Source organism: Dromiciops gliroides, chromosome 2 (assembly GCF_019393635.1).
Source record: "Dromiciops gliroides isolate mDroGli1 chromosome 2, mDroGli1.pri, whole genome shotgun sequence".
In the NCBI taxonomy this organism is placed as follows: domain Eukaryota; kingdom Metazoa; phylum Chordata; class Mammalia; order Microbiotheria; family Microbiotheriidae; genus Dromiciops; species Dromiciops gliroides.
In genome coordinates, this window is record NC_057862.1 from 342,840,339 (window position 1) to 342,860,853 (window position 20,515).

The 20,515-nt window shown below is 38.7% G+C and overlaps 2 protein-coding genes across 5 annotated transcripts in view; one reads left to right on the plus strand and one right to left on the minus strand.

Annotated features, from left to right (window-relative positions):
• Positions 1 to 20,515, plus strand: part of DOCK2 (dedicator of cytokinesis 2) — a 500,741-nt gene that overhangs the window by 314,378 nt on the left and 165,848 nt on the right. The gene's annotated exons all lie outside the window — the stretch shown is intronic.
• Positions 1 to 20,515, minus strand: part of INSYN2B (inhibitory synaptic factor family member 2B) — a 151,787-nt gene that overhangs the window by 74,897 nt on the left and 56,375 nt on the right. For 2 of the 4 annotated variants that reach the window (XM_043986516.1, XM_043986515.1), the window contains exon 2: positions 19,984 to 20,007. The exons of the other annotated variants lie outside the window; for them this stretch is intronic. The gene's annotated coding sequence lies outside the window, so the exon portion shown is untranslated. The remainder of the gene's footprint in view (positions 1 to 19,983; positions 20,008 to 20,515) is intronic. 4 annotated transcript variants of the gene reach the window in all.

Below are 20,515 nucleotides of genomic sequence, written 5' to 3' on the forward strand. Positions count from 1 at the left end.
CTCTGCAACTGGCTTATTGTATGTCCTTGGGCAATACATAAAACTGAGGAGACATGAAATGCAGATTGAGTCCCACCTTTGCTGTCAACCAACAGAGTGGCCTTAGATTAATCACTTAAACTCCATGGATTTTGTTTTCTTTATTTGTAAATGCAGGGGGGAGGGGTAGATAAAAGCTCTAAGACTCTTTTTAACTCAAAATCTATGAACTCTTGCTTTTTTGAGAAGTACCTGAGGTTCAGAGAATGCAAGTGACTAACCTAAGGTCATCCAATTGATTAGCAGCAGGACCAGGACTCAAACCTGCATTTCCTGATTCACAGTTCACTACTTTTTCTATTAGTCCATAATTAGCCATGCCATTGGTAAAAGGGCAAATTGTGGTAAATACATAGACTACAAGAAAACTTTTTTGTTATTGTTTCTAAAATACAAGGACAAGGTCACAGCAAAGTCATATGGAATTGTAGCACAGAACAAGTCCAGTAGCAGAAAACATGCCTTTCTGCCACTGATTTATTGCCTGTTCTTTTAACTTTTTTGAAAAAACCCAGCAGATTGATTGCATAACTTGCAGTTGGAGACATGCTTACCTTTTTGCAGGCAGGGCTGTTTCATAAAACATCAGTGACCTGTTTCCAGCCTCATTCTCTTGTAAACATGGTATGTTTTACTTGGGGGAACTTATGACTGATTCTCTAACACAAGATAAACAGGTTTTGCACACACAATGGATTAATGGCATTGGTTACCAAATTGGGAGAGATGGTGACATTGGCCAGTGGTCCCTTGGGGGGAATTCCAAATTATGGTTTAATAGAACTTTCAGCTACTGAGCCTCTTAGAGATTGTCTCATGTATCTTGCTGCCTTTAGATAAGACTGTCCCCATATGAGCCCTGTTGACCAGTGGCTCTCTCCAGAAGACCCAGCTGGTGTATCATTACATGGTGTGTTAGCCATCTGTCATCCTGACCAGATGATCTGGTGTGGGCAAAGCTTCTGAACCCTTGATAAGTTTGGGGATTTGACCCAAAATGAGTCACATGGTGAGAACAGTGGCCAGGGAAAGACTCCCATCCCTCCAGGGTCTCAAGAAAAGAACGCATTGCAAGCTGCCAAAAAGAAAGAATTCAAGTACTGTGGAGCCCCAGTCAGGATAGCACAAGATTTAGCAGCTTCTACATTAAAGGACTGGAGGGCATGGAATATGATATTCCAGAGGGCAAAGGAAATGGGATTACAACCAAGAATCACCTACCCAGCAAAACTCCGCATAATCTTTCAGCAGAAAAAATGGGACTTTAATGAAAAAGAAGACTTTCAAATATTTGTGATGAAAAGACCTGAACTGAATGGCAAATTTGACTTCCAAATACAAGACCCATAAAAAATTGGAGCTGGGGGACATACCTGGGGTTGTACAGTGGGTGACTGTCTTGTGACTGAAGCCGGGTTTTGGCTGGGATCCCCCTGGGGCCAGGGGTGATGTTTTGTCCACTGTGTCACCTAGCTAGGTGATGGCATCTTTAGGGTTAAATTGAGGGGTGAAGGGAATGCACTGGGGGAGGGGGAAGGGCAGAGGTGAAATCCTACATGAAAGAAACAGGAAAAGGCTTATGGAGTGGGGGAAGTGATAGGAGAGGAGCAGGGCAGTAAATGAATTTTACACTCATCAGAAAAGGCTGAAAGACCTTAAACTCATCAGAACTGCCTCAAGGAGGGACTAACACACACACACACACACACACACACACACACACACACACAACTGGGTGGAGTAATCTATTTAATCTGGGCAGTAAATGAGCCTAACACTCATCAGAATTGGCTCAAAGACATCAATCTCATTAGAATTGGCTCAAGGAGGGAATAATGTACACACTCAATTGGGTGGAGTAATCTCTCTAACCTTGCAGGAAAATAGGAGGGGAAGGGGATAAATAGAGAGAGGGGCAAAAGAAGGAAGGGCAGAGTGGGGAAGGGGACAGACAGAAGCAAATCCCTTTTGAAGAGTGATAGGTTGAAAGAAGATGGATAATAGAATAAATATCATGGGGAAGGGAATAGGATGGAAGGGAAAAAATTAACAATAGTAATCATGAAAAAGATGAAAGGGGGAAAGTTGTACAAAAAATATTTATAGCAACTCTTGGTGGAGGCTAAGAATTGAGAATCAAGGGAATGTCCATCAAATGAGGAATGATGGAAAACGCTGTTATATGATTATAGTGGAATGGTCTTGTGCTACAGGAAATGACAAACAGGATGATCCCCGAAAAACCTGGAAAGACTAATGAACATCGATGTATAGTGAAGTGAGCAGAGCTGGGAGGACATTGTGCATAGTGACAGCAGTATTGTTCAATGAGCAATTGTGAATGACCTAACTACTCTCAGCAATGCAATGATCCAAGACAATCCCAAGGAACTAATGAGAAAGCTTACTATGCACCCCCATAGAAAGAACTGATGTGGATTGTACATATAACTGATGTGGAAAGAACACTTGTGGATTGTACATATATAACCTGGTTGCGATCTTGTGGAGGGGGGAGGAAAGGGAGGGAGGGAGGGAGAAAAATTTGGAGCTCTAAAAACAAATGTTGAAAACTATCTCTACATACAACTGGAAAATAATAAAATACTTTTATTTAAAAAAAAAAAGAAACGAGCACAATTGTACTTCTCTTTGATGATGGATGAAGGAAAAGTAGCAGGTATGTGATGATTCCATGTGAGAAATCTCCATGCTGCCATTTCTTCCCTGGGCATATACCTTTATTAGTATTTTTTAAATTTCAATTTACTTTCCATTGACAAAATGGCCCCCAGTCAGTTAATTTATTTAATAGGTCAGGTGTGTATAGAATAAAATAATTTTTTTAAAGAAGTAAGAATATTATTACTCTAAGAATTTTATTCTTTTTTTCAGATCCTCATTAAGGAGGTATTACCTCACACACTAAACTTGTACAAAATGATTCTCTACAATACTTTCTTGAGCATTTCTCTTGTTATAGCCTTCATAGGTTTTCTAAGACAGTATAGTTATTAGTCCCAAGAATGGTGCCTGCAATATTCAGCTCTGTACAGAAATTACCCTCCATGCCCAGTCTGCTAGATGCTTAATGTGGTCAGTGACATTTTTCCAAGTCTGTTTATTACCTGCTGGTAAGAGTTCCTATGAGACAATTTCAAATGAAACTTTAGGAGTAATTAGGTTTTATGAGGACATAATGCCCTTCAAGCCTAATTTCACATGATGTTAAGTCAATGCTAATATTCAATTCTTTTCCGTCTGTTTTCAAGTTAAAGGTCAAAAGTTTCCTGAAATTAGCTGGAAATGTTGTATCACATCAATCCCACCATGTGGCTGCCATCTCTTTGCCCAGTTGTATTTGGACAGGAAGAAAGATTTTGTTCTTTGTAAATGTCTTACCCTGACAGGTTTCTTGAGGGAATGTTCTCTCCTTCTGGATAGAAAGAGCACATTATTTCAACACTCCATTTGGGAAAAGGGCTCTTGAACCTTTTCCTTACCCTAATCCCAAAGTACTCGATGCCATATAGCTCCAGTTATTTATAGGTTGTTCTATTCTTCTTTTTAGATATTTTCCATGTCAAAGGTTACACTCCTCTCTTAGTAAGTGTTGGTTTCTTGTATTATTTTTTTCTAATTATAAGGGATATAATCCCTTAAAGGGATTATGAAAATTCTATAAAAATACTTGTAGAGGAGTCAAGACAACCTTGTTCTTACCAAAAGTCTTTTAGTGGTTGTGGTTATGAAGTATTGTGAGTGTGAGAAAATGTGAGTATTCATTCTCTCTTCTGCTTCTATGGTTTTCTGCAGCCAGAGATCATGCTGCTATTCATATTTGCTTGTAAATAAAGCTGATTTACTCACTGGATAGAGCTTGGATCCTATTCCCATGTATTACTTTTCCCTTTCAGGACTAGGATTGGAACTGCACGTCCTTAAGCAAGGAACCTCAGTAGGCAGCTTAACTGTACACAGTGTTTTTGCTTCCTTTGCTTTTGTGCTGGGTTTTTTTTTCTACTTTTAATCCCTTTTATCAAAAAAGCAAAATCTTTCAATGGCTTACATTCATTTCTAGGTATGTGTGTTCCTATCTTCTTATATCCCTTGCTATAATAATCTGAAAATGATATGAATTTAGATGTGTCTATATACATACATATCATAGACATAGACATACATAGACATATATATTCATACATATCTCTATATGCATGCATGATTATCTATGTATATTTCAGTTTATGTCTATGTCTATGTGTGTGTATGTATATATATATATATATATATATATATATATATACATACACACACAGGGGTGTGTATTTTTACATGCAGAATATAAAGATACAGAGAGCATTGTTTTTACAAAATTTCAAAACATTTTTACATCTCTGTCCTCCGTAATAGTTACAGGTGGTAGATATAAAGGAACACATATCCACTTTACAGATAGGAAGACTGAGGCATTTAGAGGTTAAGTGTATTGCCTAAAATCATCTAGTCTTCCATGAGAAAACATCAGTAGCAATAACCAGTATATATATTTTTTCCAAAGGAAATAGGTTTTTTTCCAATCAGCTCATTTGAATAGATTACTTAATTAGCATTTATTGTTTGTAAAATTCCTTGTCCAGAAGTAAAATTTTAGTGGCTACATTTTTGAAGGAAGACAATTTAATGGGTGATAATCTTATATAGCAATTCTGAATTTTCAAATTGATTTCCCGGTAGTAAATTGTTCTTCAATTGTAGTGCCTTCTCAACCATCATTAGAAAACAAGTCTCCTTTCTAAATGTATTCATAACCATTAAAACACTGTCTCTAGTTTCCTGCCATTTGAAACAGGTCATAACTTCAGACACAAACATTTAAAGGACAACTATACTTTTACTACTGCATTAACGTGCTATGAGAGTCTGAATGCGCTATTGGAGTTTATAGAGCTTTGCAGATCCTGATGGAAACTGTTTCATTTCACTCATCCTGAGTGTGGAGATAACCTTTCTTTTTTTGTATACAAAGTTATCTCATTTAACTTCAGTTTTGCCTTAATCTTACTTATCAGCCTGATATATGGCAGGGACAACACACAGTCTTGCTAGGGTTTGTTTCCTATCTTTTCTTATTGCTTTTCTTCCCCCAAGCCTTATTGGGAAGGAGAGGAGGCTGGAATCAGATGATCCCTGGTCTTTGATGGTTGTCATAGGTGGTCGTGATTTGGGCTGGCTTGTATGCCTCTTTAGAGGATGGTACTTGAAGGCATTTGCCAAAAGGGAGTCCTGGACAATCAGAAGCTTCCTACATATTGCATATCATGTTGATGCATTTGGTAGATATAAATAATGCTGTTTCTAATATAGGCGTTGATTTTTAAAGATTTTGTCCACTGTTACCTTTACTCATGCCTGGAATTCTTATAGCATGCATTGTCAAAGATACATAAAATGTTAGAAATGTTAGAGCTAGAAGAAACCTTGGAGAACACGTTATACAATTAGTTATTTTACAGAAGAGGAATGGGGTAAAAAAAGTTAATTGGTTAAAGTCCCAGAGCTACTTAGCTATGGAGCTGTAAATGGAATTTCAGTCTTCTGATCCTCCATATGTAGATGGCACTATACATTGAAGTCTCTCTAATGATTAGATTAAATGGATTGGTCTTCATTCTTCCAAGTTATGTGATGTTAGTATCTGTCCAACCATAAGATGTGCTGGAAACTTTTGAGGGAAAGCTACTGGAGCATACATTTGGCTGAGCCAAACTAATCTGCTTGTGATGTTCCCATCACTTCCTACCCCATGCCTAGTCATTTCCTACATTGAGGTGTTTTTTGGTGTCATTTCCCCCAGTGGGGATGATTTCTATCTCACCAACAAAAAGTCTTCATTACACAACTCTTCTTTTGCAAGAGGTGGTTTTCTATTTATTTACTGTAGTTTTAAAGCAGTGCTATTGGGTTCTCCCTTTTAAGCTCCCTTTTAAGCTCAGCTGAGTCTCCCAAAAAATAAACAAACCAAAAAAAAACCCACTTTCTAAGAGGAATAAGTTCCATGTTTTTGAGGAAACCACCTCTTGCAATTAATGTTATATTTCCCCTCCAATTATTATTTTTTTGAGACAATTGGGGTTAAGTGACTTGCCCAGGGTCACACAACTTGTGTTAAGTGTCTGAGGCAGGATTTGAACTCAGGTCCTCCTGACTCCAGGGCCAGTGCTCTATCCATTTTGCCACCCTCCAATTACTATTAATGGCTTAGTTAGATTCCCATGTCCAAAAATAAATGATCATCACAACTGAGCTTAGTATTTTATATACCGTCAAGGGCCAGCAAGCCATTGGATTGCTTGAAGAATCCATTTCACCTGACTAGATTGAGAGTAGTGAGTGGACTGGTAAATGTCAGAACTGCAGGTGAATTTGTGGTTTGGTTTTCTACAAAGTAAAAATGATCAAATAATGCATTTTGTCCTGGGGGGGAAGACCAGGTTAAGTACCACTGACCTGTGTCCATTTTGACATCTATAAAGCAGGAAGAATATCCTGTAATTCCCAAACCTTTGACAAATACCCCAATTCCTCCCTTCCTATCTCCATTTTTTTGTCTCGTTTGTCACATGAGTGGCTAACTCTAACTCTGGGGATGAAGTCTACTTGGAAGCAGGGCACTTCAGTCTATCTTTTATGGGCTGCTTTGGCTTGTCCATGAATTTGTATGTTCTCACAAGGTGTTATCAATATAGGTGGAAGAAAGAAAAAATGGGAGGGCCATGAAGGTAGAAGAAGTTGCAGATTACACCTTGTACAATGTACAGATATTTCCCTTGGGGAAGTAAGAAACCCAGGAAAACTAGGAAGGGGAGTGACTATATGAATGAAGTTGCTTCATGAGAAACCACATTAACCATGTCAACATAAAGAGAAATGTAGCTAGGAAAAATAAAGGGAGGGCTTACTATCTTGGTTGTATGAGTGATCACAACCCAAGATATGGGCCAATTTAAATTAGTTATGAGAAAGAAGTTGTCAGGGGGCAGCTGGGTGGCTATGTGGATAAAGCACTGGTTACATTTGACACTTACTAGCTATGTGACCCTGGGTGAGTCTCTTAACCCTCATTGCCCCGAAAAGAAGAAGAAGGAGGAGGAGGAGGAGGAGGAGGAAGGGAGGAGGAGAAGGGGAAGGGGAAGGGGCAGGGGCAGGGGCAGGGGAAAGGGAAGAAGAAGAAGAAGAAGAAGAAGAAGAAGAAGAAGAAGAAGAAGAAGAAGAAGAAGAAGAAGAAGAAGAAGAAGAAGAAGAAGAAGAAGAAGAAGAAGAAGAAGAAGAAGAAGAAGAAGAAGAAGAAGAAGAAGAAGAAGATTGACTTTTGGCATGTGGGGAAAAGCGTAGCTGCAGCTGAGTGGATAAACTGGTGTCTTACTTTCTGTGGGTTGTTTATGGGCTTCCCCAGTGTGCTGACATGCTAGGAGGGTTGGAGGGGAAGCAGTCATATCATGTTCATCTTTCTCCTGCTCCCCAGGCATCTGATGACCTGGCAATTCAAATTTAGCCTGGGCAGGATCTCTGACAGAGGTAAACTCATAGTCTTCTCTATCCCTCTAGGGATGTGTTTGAGTGGCCCAAGCTTATTTTAAATTACTTGGTCATTACAGACTCTCTTTCTGTGAACTGACCCTCTCTTCCCAAGTTCTAAAGTGGGTATCAAGCACAACCACAATACAAAGAATGTCAGGGGAGAAGAGAAGAATAGACATGCTCCCACCTTACCACCTCATCTCACACCTGAACTATGTCAATAATCTGATGCTGGGTCTTCCTGACATAGGTCTCTTCACACTCCAAGCTATCCTCTGCTCAGCTACTAAAGTGATTTTCCTAAAGTCTCACTCCACCACCTTTCCAATATTTTACACTTTTCACTCTCTCTACCCCTCCCCCCAACATACTCTTTGTTCTAGTGACCCTGTCTTCCCTACTGTCCTGGAAACAAGACACTCAATCCCCCAACTCCGGGCAATTTCACTAGCTGTCCTCCTGGCATGGAATGCTCAGTCTCCTCATCTTGACCTCCCGGATTCCCCAACTTCCTTCAAGTTGTAGTTAAAATCCCACTTTCTGTAGGAAGTCTTTCCCAATCCCTCTTAATTATAATACCTACCCTCTGTTGATTATTTCCAGTTTATTCTGTGTATAGTGTTTTACATAATTGTTTGCAAGTTATCCCCCCCCCCCAACTTTAGATTGTGAACTCTTTTAGGACTGGGACTATCTCTTGCCTTCCTTTGTATCCCCAGTGCTTGGCACAATGCCTGGTACATAGTAGGTGTTTAAAAATCTTTATTGACTGACTGATATGCCACAGTTACCTGCTTCCCCTCTTCCCAATCACCTTCCCAAAGATCAGTGAAGCTGTGGAGCCTAAACAGTTACCTCAAGAAAAAAGACACTGGATCAGCCAACCACCTTCCCACAGCTGCATCCTGCTCTGTATGATGCTGACATACCTGGGTATATCATAGGGTTATAATAGAGAAAGCATTCTGTGAAACTTATAGTACTCTATAAAGGTGACTGATGATCCTAGTTATTCCTCTCTCACTGCTAATCCAAATCAGGCCAAAGGCATCAGAATGGCAGCAATCATGCTTCCATCTCCTTAAATTCCCTGCCTAAATACCTACTCTCTATTTTGGAAATGGTAGCACAGTTGCTCGTGAGGCATCTTTGTCTGTTATTTTCCCCTCCGCAGCTCTGCTGAATTTTCATAGTCCATGCTAGCATGTTCTTTTTAAGGTGCCTGAGCTCTTCCATGTTTTGTGCTGGGGTACGCTCGGAAAGAATCATATATTTATACCTGATAGGGACCTTCAAGATGATCTAGTCCAACCTCCTCATTTTATAGATGAGCAAAGGAAGAGGAGAAAGTGAAGTGATTCACCTAAGGTCACACAGGCTCTAAGTGGGAGAGATGGCATTTGAACTTAAATACTCACTCTCAATTCAGGGTTCTCCTCATTGTGCTGAGAGGCCTCCTTACCTGTTTGGTGGAAGTCCTTATCCCTTCTTTCATTTTCTTTTAGTCATACTGTTTCGCTATTTTTTTGACTGAGGTTTAAGAGCCCAAGAGGCCTAGATGTGTGACCAAAGGAATTCAAAGGTGTCCTGTGTTGATGTGCATAAGGAAGCTCTTCAATCTCTCTCTCTCTCTCTCTCTCTCTCTCTCTCTCTCTCTCTCTCTCTCTCTCTCTCTCTCTCTCTTTCATTCCTTCTCTCTAATTCTCTCTCTGTTTATCTGTCTCTTTCATTTCTCTCATTCTCTCTCTTTCATTACTTCTCTCTCTGTTTCTCTCATTCCTTCTCTCTCTCTCATTCTCTATCTCACCTCTCTCTGTGTGTCTCTCATTCCTTCTCTCCCTCATTCTCTCTTTCATTACTTCTCTCTCATTCTGTTTCTCTGCCTCTTTCATTCCTTCTCTTTCTCTCTCTCTCATATCTTTCTGTGTGTCTTTCTATCTCTTTCATTCCTTCTCTCTCTCATTTTCTCTCTGTGTCTCTCATTCCTTCTTTCCCTCATTCTCTCTTTTTCATTCCTTCTCTCTCTCTCATTCTCTATCTCACCTCTCTCTGTATGTCTCTTTCATTCCTTCTCTCTCATTTTCTCTCTGTGTCTCTCATTCCTTCTCTCTCTGTTTCTCTGTCTCTTTCATTCCTTCTCTCTCTCTCAACCCCCTCCAATCTCTTTCTCTCACCTCTCTTCTCTCCTTCAAATGCATGTATATGTGGAGTCATTGTGTGTGTTTGTGCGTGGGAGAAGCCACTGGGCTTATGACAATTATTTAATGGGAAAAGGCTAGGGCCAGGAGATGCACAGAGGCTGTCATCACTTATCCCCTAAGGAAAAACCTCACTGAATTGGCAGTAGTATAGAATTTAAGTCCCAGGATTTCTATAGACAAAATCCTCAGCTCAGTATTGAAGCAGTAACAAAGAGTGGACAACCTGGACAGTGTCGGTGCTTCTGGCTTCTGTCTTACATTGTTCACACTGTAATTCATATGTCTTCTTATCTCCTAAACTGGATCATAAGCTTTTCATAGGCAGTGACTGTGTCTTAGACATCTTTTTTCCCTTTCCCCATAGCCAGCAGAGTGCTGACTCCAAGTACTTGTTGCTCAACAAGTGCTAATTATCTTTTTGCATGACACCCGTTTTCTTACCCCCAGAGGTTCTCAGACCCTCATTTCCCCAAGTAGATAAAGACCTTTATAATGACATTTTCTACTTAGAACTTAATAGTGACAAAACCTGGAATTCCCAAGTTGCCTCTGGACCACATTCAAAGATTTTACTCTTTCTTTAGGCTACAAATATCCATGGAATAATTTGCTTGTTATTAATTTTAATATGGTACCTTGTTAAGCACTAATCTGCACTAAAATTATGCCTTGCTGGCTGGTATCAAAGCAAGAGGAATCCTTGTTGACATTATAATAACAAGTCTTGTTGACGCAGTGAAGATAGCTCTGGAATCAGAGGACCTGAGTTCAAATCCTGCCTCTGAAACTTATTACTTATGTGACCTTGGGCAAGTGATTTACCCTCCCTGGGCCTCTGTTTCCTCATCTATAAAATGAGGAAGTTGAACCAGATGGCCCCTGAAGTCCCTTCTGGCTCTAGATCTATGACATATTTTCATGCTCAAGTAAATGGATTGTTAGGTGCAATACAGAAGATGGTGTGCTTTCTGAGTGTTATTTAATTGTTTTATGGTTGCTCATTGGTACATGTAAAATGCCAGAGGCTCCATATTTGTGGAAAGCAGTAGTAGTGAGGAGACAGTACCTGGAATGAATGTCATTTGGGAAGGATAGCTGAAGATGACAGCAGACATAAAACCTTCATGTCTGAATGGACTCTTCCTCACAGCCACATCACACACATTTCTCCCAAATGGTACTATGACAGTGAAGTAATCCCAGTTGTAATTGAGGAGGAATTATTGTGCTAATGGTAGTCTTTTCCCGCTGCTTCAACTTTTCATTTTAGAAGCATAACTGAGATAATAAATAAAGATAAGTGTCATCTTCCATGAGAAAGTCCAGGATTGAGGTGTCTCAGCTAGAAGATGTGTATTCGAGCATAAAATCTCAGAGCAAAAATGATTTCAAGTTATACTCAGTGGGTGAGCATCTCCTCCCTTCCTCCCTTTCTCACTTCATTTCTTTGTTCCTCCCTACCTCCCTTCCTACCTCCCCCATTTCTTCCTTCCTACCTTCTCTCCTTTCCTACCTTTCTTCTCTTCCCTTCTCTTTTTTCTCTCCCTCCCCTCCTCCTTCCTTCCCTCCTTCCTTACTTCTCTCTTTATGACCTTCCTCCCTTTCTGCCTCCTTCCTCCCTTCCTGTCTCCTTTCCTCCCTTCTTCTCTTCCTCTAACTTCTTTCCTGCCTCCCTGTCTCCCTTCATTCCTGCCACCCTGTAGACTCTTTCACTCTCTTCCCTTGTTCATTTCTCTCTTCTATCTATTCCTCTCCCTCGCCTCTTAAAATCAAACTCTAAATTTCTCTCATTTTAGAGCCATAAGTTACCTTAGATATAATCTTGTCCGACTATTATTACGCATGATGGGACTAAAGGTCAGAAGGTGACGTGACTAGCCAAAGATCATCTAGTGTAATAGCAGCAGAGCCAAGACAAGAAGTTAGGTGTCTTGATGGCTGAGCCATTGCTGTTCCCATGACACCACAGGGTTTAAGGAAATCTATTCATTATACTGACAACTAGATAGGAACCTAAAGTGTGTGGGTTTCTGCAAACTTAGTCATGCTCACCAGTATTCACTTCCAGAAAACAAAACAAACCAAAAAGAAGTGTTAAGAAGTCAAGCAAGGCTCTGGATGAGGGCAGGCTGCCTGACAGCTGTCTATTGCTCTGTGTGTGTGTTTGTGTATGTGTGTGTGTGTGTGTGTGTGTGTGTGTGCTTACGTGTGTGTGAGCGCTTTTCAATTTACATGGTGGCATCAGATTCCAATTCAGTTTGTATTGTTTAGTAATATGTTGCTTAGCCTGACAAAATCAAAATAAAACTAACCCAAAAAATCAAGAGATACGGACAACCTTTCAGAGTTCCTGAATGAGGAATCAAATCATTCTTTTCATATTTTTACAATTTTATGGCATTGAGACCAACTAGAAAATCATAAAGTGGTTACCATTTGTCCTCAGTGCCACCCTTCTCATTCATAGTTCCCTCCCCCTTAGTTCTCTATCAAAACTCTCTCTGATCCTTCATTCACACTAGGCTTTAAATGACTAAAATAATAGCTTAACATCTATTTCCCCAGGGTGTTTTAATTTCAACAGGAACCAAACCATTAAGCAAAAAGAAATTAGCATTAATTGGAATGTTTGAGGCAGTAACCAGCCTTTTAGAGGATTTATTTTTGAGTACTGGGGGCTTCTTTCTGCTCCCCAAACCACATCACATATGTGGTTGTTTGCAAGTAAAGCTGGAACTCCTCATTAATATCACTTGTTTAGCGCTCGGGGTGGACAGTATACTGTCTATGTACCATACACTAGAACCTTCCTTTTGTGCAGTTGGAGCTAGCATGAAAAAGGTAATAGCTGTGCAAACAGGTTTCTCCTTTTAGTTTCTGTTTTTCTCTGTACATTTCTATCTCTCCCTCAAAGAAAACAAGAATCAGGACAGATTTGGGTGAAGGTCTGAGATCAAGGAGTGAGATAAAGAATATTGCTCTATCCTTCACTTTGAATATCACCATTTACATTATTGGAGCCAGTAATTGGGAGAAAAATGAAATATCAGCCCCAACTATTCGTGCTGATCATTGCGATTCACATTCAGGTTATTACACGTATGTAATGGATGAGACTGGTCTGACTGTGTAGCTATAATTCACCCAAGGAGTTCTGCTGATTTCATAAAAGGTGATTGCCCAGGTCCAGTAGTATATGATGGACAGAGTATAACCCTGATTGCACATCTGCCTCGTGCTCATTTTAGCACACCTGCCCTCCCCTTGCTCCTATTTTGGCTTTATTTATGGCTAAAACTTGGCTTTTCTTCTAGGCTTACAGGAGAGCCTCCTCACTTAATGACAAAGCTTAGCAAGAGCTATAAGAAACCACTATTCTCACTTTCTGACCTCCACCCTAGGATACCTGGAGCTGTCTTTGTCTGGGCCCAGAAGAGAAAAGCTAACTCTCCTTGAGGGTTGGTGTCAGCTTATATCTAGTATCAAGCCAAATGCATTCTTGTGTTAGGGAAAAAGTACTGAACCTGGAGTTTGGCAAACTTTGTTGAGAATCCAGGCTCTGACTCTTACTTGTGTGATCTTGGCAAGTCAGTTTCCTAAATTAGAGGATTGAATTAGATGATCTGTATAATGTCTCTCTTCTGGGTCTAAAGCCTATGATCTCGGACAATCTCTCTGAGCCTTAGTGTCTTCACCTGTAAAATGAGAATAATATTTAAATTATTTATCCCCAAAGGGATGTTGATAATATTTTGTAAACCTTTTAAGTGAATAATAATACTAGTAGTTGTAGTAGCTAACACTTACATTGCACTCACTATGTGCCCAGGAATATGTTAAGTGCTTTTTAATCATTATCTTACTTGATCCTCACAATAGGCCTGGGAGATAGGTACTATTATTATCCCTATTTTACAAATGAGGAAACTGAGACAAACTGAGGGTAAGTAACTTGCCCAGGGTCATATAGCTAATAAGTGTTTGAGGCTAGATTTGAACTCAGGTGTTCTGACTCCAGGCTTTTCTCACTAGCCACTGTACCACCTAGATACCTATATTATAATAAAATTATGATACAATATAATACAACACAATTTAGTATATAACACAAGTTCCGTGTATTATACTATTTTGTATGCTATATTGTCATTTCAAGTCATTTGATCTCATGTCCAACTGTACTCTTTTTGATCTCTTGTCTGAACTTAAAGATAAAACAACAATGAACTAAAGTTCTCATTCCTGAGATTTCTCTTCATAGAACTTTCATTGCTGTTTGCTACAGATAAGGTAGAGACACAATAATAACTCCTGGAGGTCAGAGACTAAATCATTGTCTTCTTTTTCTTACATGAAGCATTCTTGCTTGACACTGACCAGCTATCATCCTTTCCCTTTCAATGACTTTGTATGGATTATTTACTCATATGTTTACTTTTTGTTTTTCCCCAGTAGAAAGAAGGGTCTTTGAGGGTTGAGGTGATTCCATTTTTTGTCATGGTTGATTGTCAACAACTCATTTAAATAATTCATGGTTAAATCCTCTTAATTGTACACTGTATCTTTTTTTCATTACTATTCTTCTTGTTCATTTTAAATTCTGATCTCCTTTCTGATAAGTTGATAGCTTGACTGTGTGCATAGACTCAGGGATAACTCCCACATCCATAGTAAGGTCTTTTTTTCTCTTTCTAAAGGAAAATTCTTTTGAGTTTGTTCAGTGCTCACCATGTCCAGCTCCTTCCAATTCTTTTCTTTTTTAGAAGAAAGTATTTATAACAAAGAAGCATGAAGCTTTAAGTCTATGTCTTTGGTCTGTCTCATTTTCTCCCCAACCTCATCTTTTATCACCTTTGCATCAACGTCAACAAGTGTCAACAATATGTTGACTTCATTTGGAAGGTCTTATCAAATTCATCACAGAATTTCTCTACCCTTTGTCCTCAGAAACTTATGTGGATATAAAGGATGCAATTATTTTCATTGTTGTCTTTTTGCAAATGCTTATCATTAGTACTGTAATTCCTGATTAACAAATATTTCCTAAAGTAATATTTTCTGTCTGTGGGTGTATAATCAAATCCACTCTGCCTGCCAGATTCTTTTTCTGTCTCACCAAGAAGTACCTGTGACCCATTTTTCCATTTAGCTGCATCTACTGTCTTTCTTCTGGTTTTGTTTATAGCAAGTATGTCAAGATTAATAAAATTCAGCTCCTCTAACCATATGTCTACTCTTTGGTCACTGAACAAAGATCTCACAATTAGAATACTAACGGTCCAATTAAAGTTTGTTGATGATCTACAATCTGTGCCCTCCTCACTCCTTTCACTCTGCCACCATCAGGGAAGAAACTGAATGTGATTATCAATAAGCATTTGTTAAGAACCTACCAGGCACTGTGCTATGCAGAAGGGTGCCACACAGGCCTGAGGGCCATTAAACTCTTTCCCCATTTCACAAGCTGTTATGGCCACAAAGTTTTATCACCAGGTGTTTAGTCTTCTGGTGATGTGCCTCTCTGTGATTAGCCACTCTGGCCTTTGGGAAATCGACTTAGTCTCTTCCTGGGGCCATGCTCAAAGCCTTTTTTATCATGGTAGAACCTGCTACTGTTGGTATAGCCTTTGAGAAGTACTATGTGACACTGAAGCAGAACTTTTGTAGAAGAAAATGTGAAATTTATAATAGAAATGACATTGACACTTAACCCGCATTGCCCTCCAAAAAAAGACAAAAAGACCTTGATACCAACTATAATGATATAATTCAGGAGTTAAACCAGTGTAAATTAGTTGCTACAACAAGTTGACCAAAAGAACCCAGGCAGTACCTTTGTCAGCAAACATTTGATTTACTTATTGAATAATATATGGCTTTCAAAATAACACTAGGTTAAGACAGAAACTCATTTGCACAATCTTATGAACAGGATTGATATAGCTATAAACAATATTGTCAATAAAGCCAAGAGAAATGATAGAGAGTAAAATTAGTCTAAAGAAAGTCTGGCAAGATATCTTAAGTAAGCAAAGTCACCCTAAGGGAATTCAAGGATATAAATGGAAAGTAGTACAAACAAGAAAAACAAAAAAAAGATTTGCAAAAGTTATTACCACAAATTGTTTTCTCCATCAAAAATGGTAGAAGTGGGGCAACTAGGTGGCACAGTGGATAGAGCACTGGCCCTGGATTCCGGCGAACCTGAGTTCAAATCCGGCCTCAGACACTTGACACTTACTAGCTGTGTGACCCTAGGCAAGTCACTTAACCCCCATTGCCCCACAAAAAAAAAAAAAGGTAAAAGTACCACACTTGGACTTCAACATCACAGTCTGTCCCCCCCCCCTCCAGTCCTTACAGAGGAAGTAGAAACTGCTCCAAAGGGGAACAAATATGAGAAAATTCAGCATATTAGATCAACTGTATAGATAGAAGATCATTGTAGGATGCAACACAATTGTGAGGGCATTGATGGGTTGATTTACAAATTATCTAAAGTAGGAGGACATAGCAAAAGCATGAAAAAATAAATCTAGGACCTTTTTGATTTAAAAAAAAAGGTAACAAAAATCAACAACTACTAAGCTATACACCAGCTCTCCCATCTCTATAAAATCTTCGTGAAAATCAAACATAAGGTTTGTTTTATGAACACAAAAGAAGGTAAAAAAAGAAAATCATACATACATGAAGTGAGAAGATCATTGATGAAGGTATTGGTAGGGAACAATCAAGCTTTTGCAAAATATATTCAACTATGGCTCACATCTTTATCATTATCACAGTTGAATGAAAGATGTAGAGAATATATGATCCCCTTGTGTTTAACGTATGTTGATTACCCAAGAAAAGCATTCAACTCTGTAGAACAAAACACCAACTTACAGGTTCATTGATGATGAGGTATGCCCCATCAAGATATCAAGATTTGTTGGAAGATGTAACAATGGAAATAACCCTGCTTGGTGACTCTCTGATAAGAAACATTAAGCAATGCATAAAACAAGTGCTAAAAGTATTTGCCACTGTACTGTAGGAGATCAAGGACAGGATACTGGCCAAGGTGGGAGTCTCTGTGGATGCTGAGACTCTCTGGATACTCTTGTTTGCACATTATATTATGTTGATTGCATCAAACCTAAAGACCTTGCAGAGTCTCCTGGAAGATAATATGTAAATGATTCAAAGGTATTTGGCCTGTTCATTAATTTAGGAAAGACCAAGTGGATTAATAATGTCTACTGTCCAGATTTCAACACACATCTGACTGGACACTCTATAAAACTTCTCCAATAGTGTTTCTGTCAGGGCAGACAATTCAGATGGGCAATGATCTGGGTCAAGAGTTTCAAAAGAGAAGGAGAGAAGTCTAGATTGCTTTGTGGAAATAGGAAAACACTTTTACTAGTGTCAAGTTTCCCTTAAAACAAGAGACCTATCTTTTAAATACAAACTTTTTTTAATCAATTATTTCTCCATGGTAGCAAGATCTGGAATGTGACTGACTCAGAAGAACTAAAGATGGGTATCACACAGGGAAACAGAAAGGCATGCGATTGGTGTGAGCAGGTTACATCATATAATCAATGAGGAACTTTAAAAATGTACTTGAGCAAAGGACTTCTCTCCTGGCATTACTTCTGCCTCTCCAGACTTTTCCACCTTGCCCTTCTCCATCCTTCTTCCCTTTTCAACTACTTTTTATATATTGTCTTCCCTTATTAGAATATAAACTCCTGGGGCAGCTAGATGGCGCAGTGGTTAAAGCACTGGCCCTGGATTCAGGAGTACCTAAGTTCAAATCCGGCCTCAGACACTTGACACTTACTAGCTGTGTGACCCTGGGCAAGTCACTTAACCCTCATTGCCCCGAAAAAAAACCAAAACAAAACCAAACCAAAAAAAACCATAAACTCCTTGAGGGTAGGGAGTATCTTAATTTTTGCTCCTATTTGTATTCCCATGGCTTAGTTCAGTGATTGACACTTAGTAAGAACAACAACAAATGCTGAATGACATTTGTCAAAGAGTAACAGAATGAATAGATGGACAAGTAGATTGCAATTTGCATTGTTAATAAATTAATGCAGAATTGATGAGATCACAGATCTGTTTGAGTAGACTTGGTGCTTAATCAATGCTGGTTGAGTGAGTGATGGATAAAGAGTAGAGTTAGTTCTTTAGGAATCTAATAGAGTGCAATGTACATCATGGTACTGAGTGAATACTTCTCAATAGTATTTGCCTTTGAGAGGTCATTTCCACAAAATGAATAACTTTTTTTCTAACCAGTTATCTTCATTTTATTTTCTTTTTGAATGTCATGCTGCTTTTTAAAACAAAAAAAACCCCTGAAAAATGCAGTAGTCAAAGAAGATGACAATCAACTCCTGCAAAGTTATCAGTGTTACCTGTTTTGTTTTGTTTTTGCCTCAAATGAAATTAACTTCTCCGTTTTAAGATGTGCAAATGTAGCCCAAGAGACTTAGACACATTGGTAGAGCCATAGAAATGCCCAGCTAAAATAACGAGAAGCAGTGCATGTAAGCTCTTTGAGGACAAGGACTGATTCATTTTGATTTGTAGCCCTTGCTCCTGTCACAGTGCCCAGCATGTTGTAGATGTTTAAATAAATGTTTGCTGATTGACTGATAGAAAGAATACTGAATTTGGAGTCAAAATACCTGATTTCAATGTTGGCTCTGTCATTTACCTTGGGGAAGACTTCTAGCCTCTCTGAACCTCCATTCCCTAATCTGTGAAATGGGGATGATAATATCTTGGTTATCTCACAGAATTCTTAGGAGGGAAAAATGAGATGATATGTCATTTCTTATCTTCATATCCTACGGGCCTTGCCAAGTGCCCAGCACATAGTAAGCACTTAACTATTGAACTAAGTGGAAAGAACATGGAAGTAATTTTGTAAATTGTCTAAGCACTAAAAAAAATGCAAATTGCTGTTATGATAATGATTAGGTATACTATCAAGAAAGCTGTATTCATTGGTATAGAAATTAGATGGAAGACTCAGAATTGCTTTAGTAGATAAGGTCAGACCTCTCTAGTAACATGTTTGGTGCTGGGTCGGGTATATCAGGATCAGGCTGTTACTTGATTTGTGTATTTGCACTATCAAAGCCGAATTTTTTGTTGCTTTCAATATGCATAAGGATAATTGTGGAAGAGTTCGATTGGTTGGTCAGGAATGGGTTCCATATTTTGAGTAGTTAAGTTCTGGTGAATGCTGGTTTATAATAGTTTGGGGACCATTTCTCAAGATTTTCATACTGAAGCCCATGGGCAAAAAATGTTTCCAGTCTTCATTTCAACTTAGGGATAGAAGGAGAGGGAAATTATCACAAAGTAACTAATTTGGTCCAAAGCTGAGAGTTCTTTCCTCTGAGTTTAACAACAATTTGCAACTCATCTGAATTTGATTATAAAGGTTTTAATGTGATGGGGAAAAATCTGGTGTATTAGAAATGGGGCTAGACCCAGGGTTTGAATCTTGCCTTGGAACTTATTCAACCCCATGTGATTTTGGGCAAGTCTTTACACTCCTCAAGCCCTCAATTCCCTTATCTCTAAAGGGGTTGGACTAGATGATCTCTAAAGTCTAACTCTAATGATCTATGACTCACTTTAGTGTTATATAATTTTTATTTAAAAAATTATAGGGGCAGCTAGGTGGTACAGTGGATAGAGCACTAGCCCTGGATTCAGGAGGACCTGACTTCAAATCTGGCCTCAGACACTTGATACATACTAGCTGTGTGACCCCGGGCAAGTCACTTAACCCAAATTGCCTCACAGAAAAAAAAAACAAAAAACAACAACAAAAAATTATGGCTATCTTTTGTATTTATCTCACCTTTTGAGTTATACATCTCAGCTCCCCACTCCTCACTCAGCCATTCATTATTATAAAGATTAAAATGAAAAATAGCAGTTCAGCAAAACAAACCAATGTATCACCCAATTTTGACAGTATATGCCATGTTCTACAATCATGTTCCCTTACTTCTGCCACACACATTTTTCATTGTTTCTTTGGGTCCAAGTTTGATCAATATATTACACTACATTTAATTTAATCTGTTGTTGTTTTTGTTATTCTTTTTATGGAACAACAAGCATTTCTTAAGGGGTAACTTACTATGTGCCAGGCATCATGTAAGTACTGAGGAGAAAAAGAAAAAGACTAGTCATTCCCTGCTTTCAAAGAGCTTCTAACATACATATAAATAGGTCACACACACAAGATATACACCAAGTAGATACATTATCCTCGCTATCATTTAAATTGCTGTCATTGCATATATTGTTTTGCTAATTTGATTAATTTAACCTGCTTCAGTTCATATAATTTTTCCCATACTTCTCTGGCTTCTCAGAATTCTTTATATTCATCTTTTTTTATGGTACAGTGATATTATATTACATTAATGTACCATAATTGTTTTAGCCATTCCCCCATCAAGGGGTATCTACTTTGTCATATTTTTTTCCTCTTACCAATGGTGCTATAATGAATATTTTGGCGATTATAATATCTTTTTGTCCTTGACCTTCTTAGAATATATGCTGAGCAGTTGCATCTCTAGATCATAATTTTAGTTACTTTCTTACCATAATTTCAAATTGCTTTTCAGAATGGTTGAACCAATTAATAGCCCTACCAAAAATTA